The 13,545-nt window shown below is 58.8% G+C and overlaps 1 long non-coding RNA gene across 1 annotated transcript; it reads right to left on the reverse strand.

Moving 5' to 3' along the window:
* Window positions 1-413: 413 nt before the first annotated feature.
* LOC144579529 (uncharacterized) lies at window positions 414-13,040 on the reverse strand. Its single transcript, XR_013527289.1, has 6 exons — window positions 12,912-13,040; window positions 4,512-4,630; window positions 3,882-3,926; window positions 3,204-3,378; window positions 2,698-2,786; window positions 414-2,513 (listed from the first exon to the last, which is right to left on the reverse strand). It is a non-coding gene; the product is annotated as an uncharacterized LOC144579529 (long non-coding RNA).
* Window positions 13,041-13,545: the final 505 nt, after the last annotated feature.

Below are 13,545 nucleotides of genomic sequence, written 5' to 3' on the forward strand. Positions count from 1 at the left end.
AAGATTGCAAGAGGCCTGGCTCCAGCCTGGCAGGCAGCAGGTGTCAAGTGAAAGGTGTGAGATTTCAGCTGCTGTTAGGAAAATACTCCCCGAAGAGATGATCTTGGGGGCTTTTGGGGGACCTGGGGCCCGTCTATGGTCAGCAGCCCAGCCTGAAAGTGCACAAGGGGGACCGGGGCAGCCCCCATGTCAGCCCTGGCACCCCAGGCAGTGCTGCGGAGGGCAGGAGGGGCATCTGGAAGGCCCCTGGGCTACAGGTCTGGACACCAGCATCTCAGCCATGACCCTGCAGCACTGAGCAGGGGTCTTGGGGCAATTCCTCCTCCCCAGGGGAAGCAGCATGAGACGGAACCATCCCTGAGGTTGCCTGCAGCCCTCAGCCCTCACTTCCTGTAACTGGCATACAATCCACTGCAATCACTGTGTTCATTTTAATACCTGTAGTGACTCGGGGCTCACTCCCTCCAACGGCAGCTGGTGAGCCTTCCCAGATGACTTTTTCCAGCCACTCCGGGTCGAGTGTTCATGGCCCACCTCTGATAAACAAGCCACTGTTTACAACCCAAAACTGCACCCCCTGAACCTACAAACGCTTGTCTCTGGGATCCCTAGTGCCAGTCTCAACCTCTGCAGGACCTCTTGAGACAGCCTAGGAATCTGGGAGCAGCAACCCCTTTCAAAGGTCAGAGCGCGTGGACACAGCTTCCCGTGGGCACAGCTTCCCGTGGGCACAGCTTCTGGCAAGGCCCCTGTTCACTTCCTGTGGCTCAAGCAAAACCAGGTATCTTCTTTTAACAGGGTCCGAGCCTGGACAGCGATGCAGACCCCTCCGTTCCCGATGCCCACACAGCTCAGCGTTTACGTGGCACAATGTTCCCTTTGTGTGCCCCATTCTGTCCCCGACCATCTCTCCACCCTGCCTCCCAGCAGCCCTGCAGCGTCAGCCGGACAGACAGCACCCGGCTTATGCCTCCGCACCCAGATTATGCCTCCAAGCCCAGGCAAACGGATCTTGGGCTCCCCTCCCCAGGCCTGTCTCCGGGACTGACTCAGCAGCTGCTTCTGGGCTGTGGCTGCACTCTGACTCCAGCGGGCCTCGGGCAGTGGGCGATGGCCATCCGCCAGCCTGTCTAGACCCTGCCTGGCAGGCAGCTCTACTCAGGAAGGCCTGGGCCCCTGCGTGTGGTGGGAGTGGCAGCTCCCCCTTCCCGAGTCTGGACTCATGAAAGATCCAGGCTGAGTGCACTTTTACTTTATAGTGCTGGGGTTTTTCTTCCCTCTGTGATCTCGAAAGTTGCTATAATTCTGCCAGTATGTCTTGCCATTTCTCCTGTGCTAGAATAAAGGGGAAAGTACTTTTTTTTTTTCAAAAAGGGCTATTAGCTTTTAGGAGGCAATCTTCTCCCTGATTCGAGGTTCTTTTTACCCGGGTTCCTGAGTTCCCTGCTCTGCTGCCTGGCTGCGAGGCCCGGCTGGCGAGTGGCACTGCGCGGCTCTGCTGACCTCCCAGTGGGTGACTGATGGTTTGCCTGGAGCTTTGGGCAGCACCAACACCCAGCCCAGCAGGCCAGGTGCCGCTGACCCTGCTCGCCAGTGGGTCTTCATCCCAGGCTCTTTTGCCTCTGGCAGCAGGAAGTGAGCAAAGTGTCTCTGAAACTCGAGCGTGGGGTGTGAGAGCGGCTGCCTCAGAGCCTTTGGGACAGCACCATGTCCAGGTGACAGCCAGAGCTTTGGGGCCACATGGTCAAGACTTTGGACTCTGGCACTGCTCCCCTGCCTGGCGTGAGGTAGGCAGGCTGCTGGGCTTCTCTGCGCCTTGGATTCCTGCTCTGAGTCACAGGTGGTTCCTGGGGTGGTTGTGAGAACAAAATGAGATTCAGCACATTTGGCCTGATTAATATTAATGAGTGCTATTAATATTAATGCTAGCTAGACCGCAGCCTATCCAGGCAAATCGCTGAGGGTGCTGAATTCCAGGATCGTTTCCAAAGCTTGGCAGCGGCTGGCAGAACGGCAGGTGGGAGGATGCACTTCGGCCAGACCGGGTCCTGTCGCCTGTTGCCGGAAGAGCACTCGCTCTAACCCTGGGCTCTGCCTGCTTGTTGGCCAAATGCCTGCTCCAAAGGTAGGTGTGGCCACTGTGTGGTTGGCTCAGGGCGGCTCTGGGAACAGTGCCCAGCACACACCAAGGCTCTGAGGACACTCGGGACCTTCTTCTGAGGCCTTTGCCAGGTCACACCATCTGCTTCTGGGCTCAGCATCTGAAGCCCCACACGCAGGCCTGTTTGCTGCCCCTTGTCCATCTCTCCCCAGCCGAATGCAGCTCACAGAGCCAGAGCCTCGTCTCCCATGCCCGGCACAGAGTCAGCACTCAGAACATGCTCAGATGGCACTGGCCGGCCCCAGCCACAGGCTTGCGTGCCATTCACATCAGACGTCAGTAAGCTGAGACTTGTAACTGTGGTGCCCCTCTCTCTTTTCTCCTCTTCCCGGAGACTGCCAGGGCACTGCGCCTGGAAAGGAACATTCCCCATTCAGGGAAATCACTGTGACAACCTGACTGCCTCTGTAGAGCCTATCCTGCTGCCCGAATGTCCCCGGTCCCGGCTCAGTCCACCCCTCCGCGATCCCCCTCCCCAGGGAGTCTGTCCCCAGAACACTAACATCAGAAGCCCCAATCCTGCAGCCCTCACTGACCAGCTGGGCCACAGGGCAGGTCTCCCAGGTCCAGGAATCTCTCGGGGCTCAGATCCATGTTCTGCGGCTGCCAGAGCAAAGCACAGACTCTGTGGATGAAAACAACAGAAAGGTATCTCCACAATTCTGGGGCCAGAGGTCCACAGCCAAGGCATCATCAGGGCCACAGCTCCTCCAGAGCCTCTAGGGGAGGACTTTCCCCTGCTATCCCGGCTTCTGGTGGCCCAGGCCCTCCCTGGCTAGTGGCCGCTTTGCTCCAGCCTCTGGCTGTTTCTCCTTGTGGCTCTGGCGTCCTCTCCTGCAGTCATTGGATTTGGGGCCCACCCGAAACCCAGGTTGCTTCCAGCTGGAGCTCCTTACCTAATTGCATCCGCAGAGACTATTTCCAAATAAGGTCTCATTCTGAGGCTCTGGATAGACATGAATTTGGGGGACCCTATGTACCCCACCACAAGGCTCACACCTGAATCCCCACAGGGCTGGGCAGAGCGCAGCCAGTCACCAACCTGCCAGGATTCAGGCCATGAGATCTGCTGAATTCATGTAGCCTATCCCCTCATGTACATCTGGGGAAACTGAGGCCCATGGAGGGAGGGGCTTTCTCAGGTTCCAGCAAGCTGCTGGCAGAGCTGGGCTTTGCTGGGTCTTCAGATGCCAGCAGAGCCTCTGTCCACAAGTTCTCTGTGAGCAGGAAAGGAGCAGTGAGTCCCCACCATTCCATCATCCTGGGTAAACGAATAAGTGGATAATAAATGGTCTTAGGGAACATCGCTGGGACTGCAGAAGGACAGGGTTGGGACAGATGTCTGGAAGGTGCCTTGGCAGAGGACACACTAAACAGGGCCGTGGGGGCTGGGGGATGCTGCGGGGCATGGGTGGCATGGAGAGTCGGGGCCCCACTATGAGCCCCAGGAGGACAGGAGCTGGGCAGGAGGTATGGAGCCGGGGCTGCATGTCCTTAGTGTGGGGCTCAGGGTGGCCATGAGGGTCAAGAGGAAGCCCAGTGGAGCTGGCATCTGTTCTGGTTGTGGATGGGGAGGCTCAGATCTCTGAAGCGCTCCTCTCAGGAGGTCAGGAGGCAGGCTTGGCAGGAGGCAAACATCTCTTCTCCTTTCTTCCTTCTGCTCATCCTTCCCTTCCCTCCATGAGCAAATGAGGAGACCGAAGGGTGGGCACAGACTCACTGCGGAGTCCTGGAAGCCTGGGCCAGCCTGGCTGGAGCGTCTCATCTGAGAGGATGGGCAAGAGAGAGGCAGGGTTGTGGGATGGTAAAGGCAGGCATGGGACCTAAGAGGCCGGGGGTGGGAGAGAAGCCAGGAGGGGTGTGCTGGCCACGTGCAAGAGAGGAGGAAGAGAGAGAGGAGGACACGGAGCAGGGAGAGGGGAGAGTCAGGGAGGAGGGGGAGGAGAGGTGGCAGGAGAGAGAAGACAGATAGGGAGGAGGGGAGGAGGAGAAGAAGGGGAGGAGGGGAGGAGGGGAGGCAGGAGAGAGAGGAGAGACAGGGAGGAAGGGAGGAAGGGAGGAGGGGAGGCAGGAGAGACAGGGAGGAGGGGAGGAGAGGAGGCAGGAGGGGGAGGAGAGGAGGCAAGAGAGAGAGGAGAACAGGGCAAGAGAAAGGAGGAGGAGGGAGAGGAACACCCCCCACCCAGGCACTTGAGGCTCCACAGGCCTCCAGCGATGGAGAAACCCCGGGGCTGCCAGCTCCATCTTCTCCACCCAAGTCCCGGCACATCCTAGCGGAGCCTTAGCGTCACCCTCATACTGCAGCAGCAGCTCGCCCAAATCCCCAGCAGCGCGCCCTCCACTGGCTTACCCGCGTTTTTCAGGAGACTGGAGCGGCAGCTGTGTGTTTCTCTCCCCACGCTCCGAGGGGCTCCGTGGCTGGCAGGCCAGTGTGTTTTGGTTTGGTTTTCTTTTCATTTTTGAAACAGACTTAGCAGAAGGGAAGGAATGTTAACAAGGATGAGAAACCCCGGGGCCAGGGGTTGGGAAGAAGTTAGAGGTTGGGGAGAAGCAGAAGTGTTTAGTGTTGATTTCAAGAAGCGGGGTGCAGACAAGAGGCATCGGGCATCGCCCCTAAAGGGACTGGAGGAAGAGCGGGGGTAAGGAGTGTTGATGGTGGCCATGTGCTCCCTTCCTGCTGTCAGGAAGTCAGGTAAAGAGCTGGAGTTATGCCAGAGTGAACCCTGTAGGACTGGTTTTCTCTGGGGTAGCCTCTGAGCCGGGATGCCAGGGCCCTGACGTTCTGAGAGCCTCCTGCCAGGCATGGTGTGTTGGGAGGCACCCCACGCTAAGGTGCCTCCTGGTGCAGGGGTGTGTTGGGCATGCTGGGACCATTGGTCCACAGCCTCTGGCACAGGTGCCATCCAATCTGAGGGCCATCAGTGATGCCGACTCCAGGCCAGACTGGCCCTGCTCCACCACATGGTGCCCTAAAGGGGTTGGCAATGCCAAGCTCTAAGACCTCATGCCCATGCCTCTGGAGAGGAGCCTGCGGTCTGCAGCGGGCTGACTCGCAGGCCCCGGGTACCGGTGCAGAGTAAACATTGCCAGGAAGGGCCACACAGCCAGGCACGGGAGGAGCTGTTCACGTGCCTTTGCTATGGTTCACCCATCCTGGGATGCAGGAATCAACCTCCCAGGGGTGAAATGAAGATTAAATGGAGAAGAAGAGAGGAAAACAGAATCCAAGAGTGACAGGTCTCCCAGGCTGTCCCCAGCCACAGGATCATGGTGTGAATCAACACAAATCAATCAGCCAGGCCTCCTCCAACCCTTCCTCTGCTCCACCTGGGGCTGGCATGTTAGAAATTCATCAAACCAGGCTTTTCCGCATGTTGACCTGGCTGCTAGGAATTAGCCCCAGGCCTCCTATGTCCACAGCCATGCGTTCGCACTGCAGACACCCTTGGGTCCCCGCCCCTCTGGCTCTGCGTCTTCCAGAAGCTGTGGTGTTGGACTCCCAGCTGGCATTGGGCAGCAAAGGTTGGAACGGGAGCTACCTGGAGGCATGCAGAAAACCCTGCAGCTAAGGCGGGAGGCAAGGCCCTGAGCACTTCCAAGGACGGAGTCCACCCCTATGGACTCCAAAAGACAGTGGAGGGAGGCTGCTCCAACCCGGGACTGGACGGAGGAAAGCACCAGCCCAGCCCTGGCCGGGAGCAAGGGCTCCAGGGAGGGCAGGAGACTTGCCACTGCCAAGAGACAAAGGGGCCCCTTTCTGCAGTGAGTGCCATGCAGGAGGCCTGGCCATTTTCTCTGCCTGTGGCAGGAGAGATGGGCTGCTACCCCAGGCTGCGGCCACGGTCAGCCCTAGAGCAGCCCCGAGCTCCAGGGTGGCAAGTGCTCCCTGAGTGCACCTGGAAGGGTGGAATCAACGGGAGCAGCCTTGCTTTGGGAGACAAAGCCCTGTCTCCCAAAGCCCTGTTGAGGGGTTCTCTTGCTTCCTCGGGATGAGGTCTGGACGCCCTCACCTGTGCATTGCCCTGGGCAGTTTCTGCACTGGTGGTGCACACAGCCCTGCTTTCCCACCACCCGACACCTGAGAAGGCAAAGCTTTAGTCAGCGGCCAACAGCAGCTCTGCAGGGCTGCATCTGGGTGCCCAGCACAGTGGCCATGGTACCCTGAGGGCCTTGGGCACCCCACCAGGAGCCGAAGCCACTGTCACTGAAGAGAAAGTGATGAGCATCACTGTGCAGCCTTCCAGAAGGAGCAAGCCTGTGCCTCTGGCCCGGGAGCTGGGTGACATTATAAGGGTTGGGCCAGTTTTGACTATGGGCGCTAAACCTGTCTCATCCCGGGGCCTCTTCCGAAGCGGGGCCAGCCAGTCACCAGGCTCTACAGAGACCACCTTCCTCTTGGTGATGAGTTTTGGCAAAGCAAACAAAATCTGCCCTGGAAAGTGGGGCCAGCTGTCACAGCAAGTGAGGGGATGTTCGCATGACAGCTCTGTCCCCAGGGGGTCCCTCTGCTCAGCGGAGACAGCAGTCAGGGGCCAGGAGGGAGTTCTACAGCGAAGGGAAGCCCACACTTCTCATACGGCCTTGTGGTGCAGGAAACCAGCCAATTCTCTAATCAGGGGAGTGGCCCATCCCCTCAAGACACTTCTCTGAATTTCTCAGGCCACTTCTCTAAGTGCTGCATTGAATTGTCAGCGCCACACAATTTGCCATAGCAGCGTGGCCCTGGACTCTGTGTCAAGAAACGTAGAGCAGTGCTCCAAGTGGTGTGGAACCAAGTTCCAACACACCTGGACTCACATTGCCAACTTCCCATGGAGCTTAATTCCCTGCTGTTCACACACCCAGAGCCTGGGTGCACACACACATGTACACACACATGCATGCACACACACGCATGCACACATGAGCATGCACATGCACACACATGCATACACAGGCATGTATGCACATATACATATGTACACATACATGCACATGCAGGCATGCATGCACATACACATGCTCACACACACATGGAAAAGAGCTGATGCCTGGACATGCAGGTGAGCACACAGAACCGTGCACCTCACACATGTTCCTAGACACCTGCAGGTGCCACACGTGCCCATCTGGTGCCACACACATACACACTGCACGCTTTCACACCTGCGGGCATATGCCTGCCCCTGCACACCTGTGTGCTCTGACACCGATGCACACATACGCAGCACATGCACACGCTCACACACACCTCCATGTGGGCAGCTCCGGCCTCAGCGCCTTCACCACCAGTGCTGGTCTGAAGAGAAGGGACTGGAAGGCCTGCATCCCTAGTGGTGTAAGAAACACTCTAACCTGAAGGGCTGCGCAGACTTGAAGCACAGCCTTCTGCTGCCAGGCAGGGTCTGGCAGAGCCGGGCTGTTTGATCCTTGAACCAAGCATCTGGCCTCAGTGAGGGGAGGAGCTATTTGATCAATCTTTGATCAATCAGTGTCCAGCAGGCCGGCAGGACCTTGACAAAGTCTGGCCAGGGAAGTTACAAAACCCACGATCCCTCTGATCAACGATGGGCACTTTCTAGTCCATGAGCTGCTCAGCGGGGCTGTCCTAGAGCAGCGGCAGCACAGACTGCAGGCACCCTCAGAAAGCCGCCTTCTTCCTGTCCTGGTGCCCACGGACACCGGCTCACCACAGGCTCCCCAATTCCTAATTCTCCCACAGGTGACTGGGGAGGAAGAGCTCCCCGGGTGGTGCCCAAAAGAATGACCCCAAGGACATCCTCGGTGCTGCTCCTGGACCCAAACCTCCTGTCACGTCACCCAGCGAGCGCTGCGATTAGGTCAGGGGTCTTCAGAGTCAGCCTCGTCTGGATCATCCTGGGGGCTCAAAATGCCATCTAAGCAAGAGGTGGCACAGGCTAGAGATGGACAGAGAAAGCGAAACAGGAGCACAGAGGCAGAGGCTGGAGGGACAAGGCCGTAAACCAGGGAATGCCTGGAGCTGGAGGAGCAGGAAACCCGGAAGGGTGCCGCCGGCCACACGTGGATGCCAGACTACTGGCGTCCGGGCTGTGAGGGAAGAAACGCTGTGGTTTCAAGTCACCGAGGTCATGGCCTTTCCACACAGCAGCTCACAGTCACACCCTGACCTGAAGCCCTGCCCTCACCTGGGCACTCCCAGTCTCCCCCAGCCCTGGGCTGGCCCATGGGGGATCACAGAAGGCCAAGCAGACTGGGTGGCGCAGACCAGACCGAGGCTCTGGGAGGGAGGATTTCTGGGTCATTCAAGCCTCAGCCAGGGCCCTCATCTCCAGGCAAAGCAACACTCCCAAGGCGAACAGCCAGGCTGGGGGTGGAGGGATAGGGTCACGGAGCTGGCTGATGGCCTCTGACTCGCCCCTGCTGCTTGGTCTGGGAGCAGGGGTGGGGCGGGAAGGGACATCTATGTCACCCTTTGGCTCCAGCCTCCAGGCCCTCATGCTCCTCTTCCTGTCTGCAGCAGTTGGCATCAAAGGCCAAGTAACAAAACACCTATCCAGCAGGCGCCACTCTGAGGGAGAGGCCGCTCGGGCCCAGCCTCCTGCCACCATGCTGTCAGGCAGCCCTCAGCGCCCGAGTCGTCTGCCTGGCCACAGTGGAGTCACCATAGGATTGGAAGAGGGCATGAGGGACACTGCCAGCCTGCAAAGGCCCAGGAGGCTGCATCACAGGGACGCCCACCACACGGTTGTGGGGAGTGCTGCCCAGCCTGCGGCAGGAAGGAGGGAGCGAGGCACTGGGGACGACCACTGCCTCTTTGGTTCACCAGTGCTTTCTTTCAGCACCCACCGGGCTGGGGACCTATTCCCATTTCCTGGAGCCCTTGTGGCCTGCAGTCATTCAGGGTATTTATTCCCAAAAGGGTCAACACTGCTGGTCAAGAACCTTTTCCAGCTAATGTGAGCAGCAAGAGATTTCTGAGAGGACTCTGCGTGGGTTAAATTATTTCTGGGACAGGGTGGGATGTCTCGCCATGGGAACAAGGAGCTGTAGAGTCCAATGCAGCCAGGAGATGCCAGCCTCCCCCTAGATGGTCCCAGCACCTGCCGTCTCCACTGACACCAGGGGGGACCCCAAGTCAGGTTCCCCATGCCTGCCACTGCTGCAAATCATGCCCCTTACCCAAGACTGCAGTGGGGACAGCTAAAAAGCAGGTTGCATGCCCACACCCCAGCTGGGAGGGAAGGTTCGTAACTATCATGATTCTATTTCACCTCAGAAGGCAAAATCCATGGTCAGGGGAGGCAGCAGGGTGCTGAGGGGACGCGCAGGGGAAGCAGCTGTGAGTGGCAGCTGCCCACTTCCACTCATCCCACCCAGACCACTGCCCCTTTGCTGGGCTCAGCTGGTGCCTGGGGGGCCAGGCACGGAGGGACCTACCCCACACGGCTGCCCTGGTCCTGGTCTCTGCTGCCCTGTACTTCAACAGCAGACCCAAGGGTCAGTGCAGGTGGGACCCAGCCGGCGGGGAGGAAAGTGGAGCAGAGAACTACCTGGAAGGGAAAAGCGTTCCCAAGCCCTGGACGGCGCCATCTCTTTGGTCCCCTCTGCAGGGCTGGGCCACTGTCTTGGCTTACAGGGACTTAGAGAGTTCATCTTCTGGCAAAGGAGGCCCTGCCCATTGGCCTAGAAATCAGGATCAGACAGGAGGTGCGGCCTGCCCAGCTCGGGACAGTGAGAACTCAGAGCATCCCCAGTGCCCTGGGGTGTCTCAGCCGTCCATCTTCCCGCTGACCCTGGCCACAGCCCGCACACACTGCAGGGGCCCAGGAAGACTCCAGAGAATGCCCCGCCTGCCCACAGAGCGCAGGCACCCTCCACTCACCCCTTGGGTTATGGGGGGCCGAGTTCGACACAGTTCCCCTCCCTCCCTGCACAGAGGGTGCCGCAGTCGCCCCAGCCCCTTTGCTCCGGTGCCTTTTGGAGCCTTGGGCTGTGCTGGCAGCCTCACTCACAGGCTCCTCCATGGAGCAAGTCACCCTATCCGCAGGCCTCTCTGTGCTCACAGGTGCCAGGATGTACTCTCCCGGAGAGGGAGGGGCAGCCCCAGGGCCACCTGCCCACTCAGCCAGGCTAGAGCAGAAAGGGATTTGACAGAGTCCTTGAATCGATCCCCAATCCCAAGCGAGGCCTCATCTCCCTGGACCTGGAGACAAAGACTTGGCTGTGGGGAGCCTGCAGGGGATGACTCCAGGAAATATGAGCAGGCGGGGGTGAGGTGAAGCCAAGGGTCCAAGTCAGTAAAGTGTAAGGAACGGGCCAGTTACCACCTCAGACCAATTCCCCGGGCCCCTCCCGGGCCTCTGTGAACTCTGCACGTAAATTGTCCCTCGGAGGGTAGCACTGCCGGGTGCTTGTCAGCCAGATCCTGGGGCCCCTGAGCACAGGGGCTTCATCAGGAGCAGAACTGCCCACTGTTCTGGGGGTGCCCTGGGTGTGGCCGAGGGCGCTGCTCCACCTGCTGCCCATCCCCACCCCATGCCTCGCCTGGAAGCCAGGACTCGGCTTCTGTGGGTCACACTTCCTACCCACCTCACCCCACCCAGCCCGTCCCCTCCCACCCCTGGTGGGAAGCCTCTGCAGGAGCAAGTTCTCACCCCTGCCCACGTCCTCCCTGGCCTCTTGCAGTGTCCACCATGGTCTGCCCTCCACCTGTCTCTCAGCTCTTCACACCCTTCCCTCCACATTGACCACGGTGTCTATGACCACTGCATCCCCTCCCTCCCGTATCCTGGCGCTTCTTCCATCCTCCATTGCAGAGGCCTCTGGGTCCGGGGCCTTTCTCAGTCCCAGACACATGCTCTCCCCAGGGCATGATCAGCCCTCAGCCTAAAAGAGGCTCTATGCACTGACACCTCCACTGGACTGCAGACCAGTGGTGTCCAGCCCCCACTGGAAGCTTCCACCAGGACGATGCTTCAGCATGAATTCCATGTGACCAAAACAGATCTCCCAACCCCTCCCTGTTCCTCTCGGCCCCCATGCTCCCACCATGGATGGGGGCCCCACCCTCTACTCACTGCACAGCTCAACCTCAGGTCTTGTCCTTCAGTCCTCCTCTCCCCGGTTGCAGCCCCGGCGCAGCTGTCCAAAGTCCTGCTCCGCCCCCTTCTGCCTCTTCCTCCTCTCCACCTGGCCTCAGCCCCCGCCTCGCCTCTCACCTGCACAGGCCTCCCTGGGCTCCCCTCTGTCTCTGCAGGGCTGGGCACCCCTTGGAGTGTCTAGCAGAGCCTGGGGCTCCTGTGTGCCCAGGGTGTACCTCCCCAGCTTTAACTGTCTCCTTGACATGCACGGTGATGCTCAATTGGCTCCACCTCGGAGACTCCTGCCCCACAGTGCAGCCCTGTGCACTCCACCTTGGAGACTCCTGCCCCACAGTGCAGCCCTGTGCACTCCGCCTTGCCCTGGCAGCGTTCTCTGCATTGCAGTGATTCGAGGTGGGTTTTCCCATTACTGTGTTAATTATCAGCTCCCCTCGCCCTGCACACTTGCTAGAACATGAGCTTTGTGTGAGCCGGGACCTCAGACATCCCATTCTCAGAGCATCTCCCAGAGGACAGGCCAGGCTGGGCATCGGAATTATTTTTAAAATTCCTCATTTGGCTCAAATAAGCAGCAATGTGCTCAGCCCTATCCAATCCTGGCTTCTGCAGCTCCACCCAGGCCCCAGCAGCCCCCTCTCCATGGCCACACACAGGCTCTTCTCCCGGTCTCTCAGCCACACGATTCCAGGGCTGTGACCTCTCCGGCTGCTGAAGCAGACAGCGCCTCTGACAGCTCAAACCAAAAGGAAGTCTAATTAATATCATTTCCAGAAGGGCTTTTTTTTTTTTTTTTCAGACGAAGTCTCTCTCTGTCACCCAGGCTGGAGTCCAGTAGCGAGATCTCAGCTCGCTGCAACCCCCGCCTCCTGGGTTCAAGCGATTCTCCTGCCTCAGCCTCTCAAGTAGCTGGGATTACAGGTGCTTGCCACCACACCTGGCTAATTTTGTAGTTTTAGTAGAGACAGAGGGAGTTTCACCATGCTAGCCAGGCTGGTCTTGAACCCCTAACCTCAAGTGATCCACCTGCCTCAGCCTCACAAAGTGCTGGAATTACAGGCGTGAGCCACCATGCCTGGCCCAGAAGTATTTCTTGAGCCGAGCTCAAGAAGTGGAAGTAGGGCCGAGCTCTGAAGTGGAAAAAGGAAGAATCAAGCACTTTGGGGCCTGAAAGGCCCATCTTGGAATTTTGCTCCCCATCCCACCCCCACCAGCTGCTCTGCCTGCAATTTTTCATCTGCAGAATGGGCGAGGAAAGGCCTTGTGTCCGAGGCTGACGGTGGTGATGCTGACTGTGTGTGGGACACTCCTCCTGGGAGCTCGGCCACATTCACAGCGGGGCAGGTGCTGGTGGTGTCGCTTCTGCCTGGCGGTGGGCACAGCCACACAGAGCTGCACTGGGCCCGTGTGTGCCGCTCAACATGGACAGGAGTGGACGAAGCCGCAGCCGCCCACTCTGCCCCTCCCAGCCTCAGTTTCCCACCCTGTAATAAAAGGGCCTCCAGGGCCTGCCTTACTTTCCCCCGGAGAGGCTGGGGGTGGTGTGCTCCCCCAAATGGAACACGACTGTCCTTGGAGGCTCTCCTTATGGGCTCTGTGGGATCCAATGGCCAAATGCAGAAGGAAAGACAGAAAACCTGTGTCTCCAAATTTCTAGTTCATTGGTTCTTGGAATAATAACAAGTTCTTACCTACACTGTAGTTTGACAAAGCATCAAACTCCTTCAGACACCGGTGCCGCTGGCTCTGTGAGAGCTCCGGAGTTGGTCAGGGGGAGTCTTGTAACCATGTCGCAGCAGAGGAAACTGAGGCTCAGAGAGGGGAGGGAAGAAAAAGTACACACGCCTATCAAAGTGCCCCAGTGAGCACGTGACAGCTCCAAATGCTTCGGGGACGCAGAGAGACTGGAGCACTCCGCCGTTCCTGGTGGGTGCGGACAGCTACCAGCCACTCTGGAAAACAGTTGGGCAGTTCCTGTAAAAACTGCCCCTGCAGCTGCGACGTGACCCAGCGATTATACCTTGGAACATTCATCCCAGAGAAATGAAAACTCATGTTCACACAAAAGCCCACGCACACATGTTGGTGCAGAATCCGGCTCAGTGACTGAAAGGAGCCAGCTGTCGACAAAGGCAACACTGGGGCGCATCTCCAGAGAGCCAGCTGGACGGGGGAGCCAGGCAGGACGGGGAGGGCCAGGCTAGACTGGGAGAGCCAGGCTGGATGGGAAGGGCCAGTCCCCAAAGCCTGTGTCCTGCACGAGCCCATTTGTAGAACACTCTCGACACGACAAAATTGCAGAGATGAAGCCCAGGTTGGTGGGTG

The sequence above is a fragment of the Callithrix jacchus genome, chromosome 1 (assembly GCF_049354715.1).
Source record: "Callithrix jacchus isolate 240 chromosome 1, calJac240_pri, whole genome shotgun sequence".
In the NCBI taxonomy this organism is placed as follows: domain Eukaryota; kingdom Metazoa; phylum Chordata; class Mammalia; order Primates; family Cebidae; genus Callithrix; species Callithrix jacchus.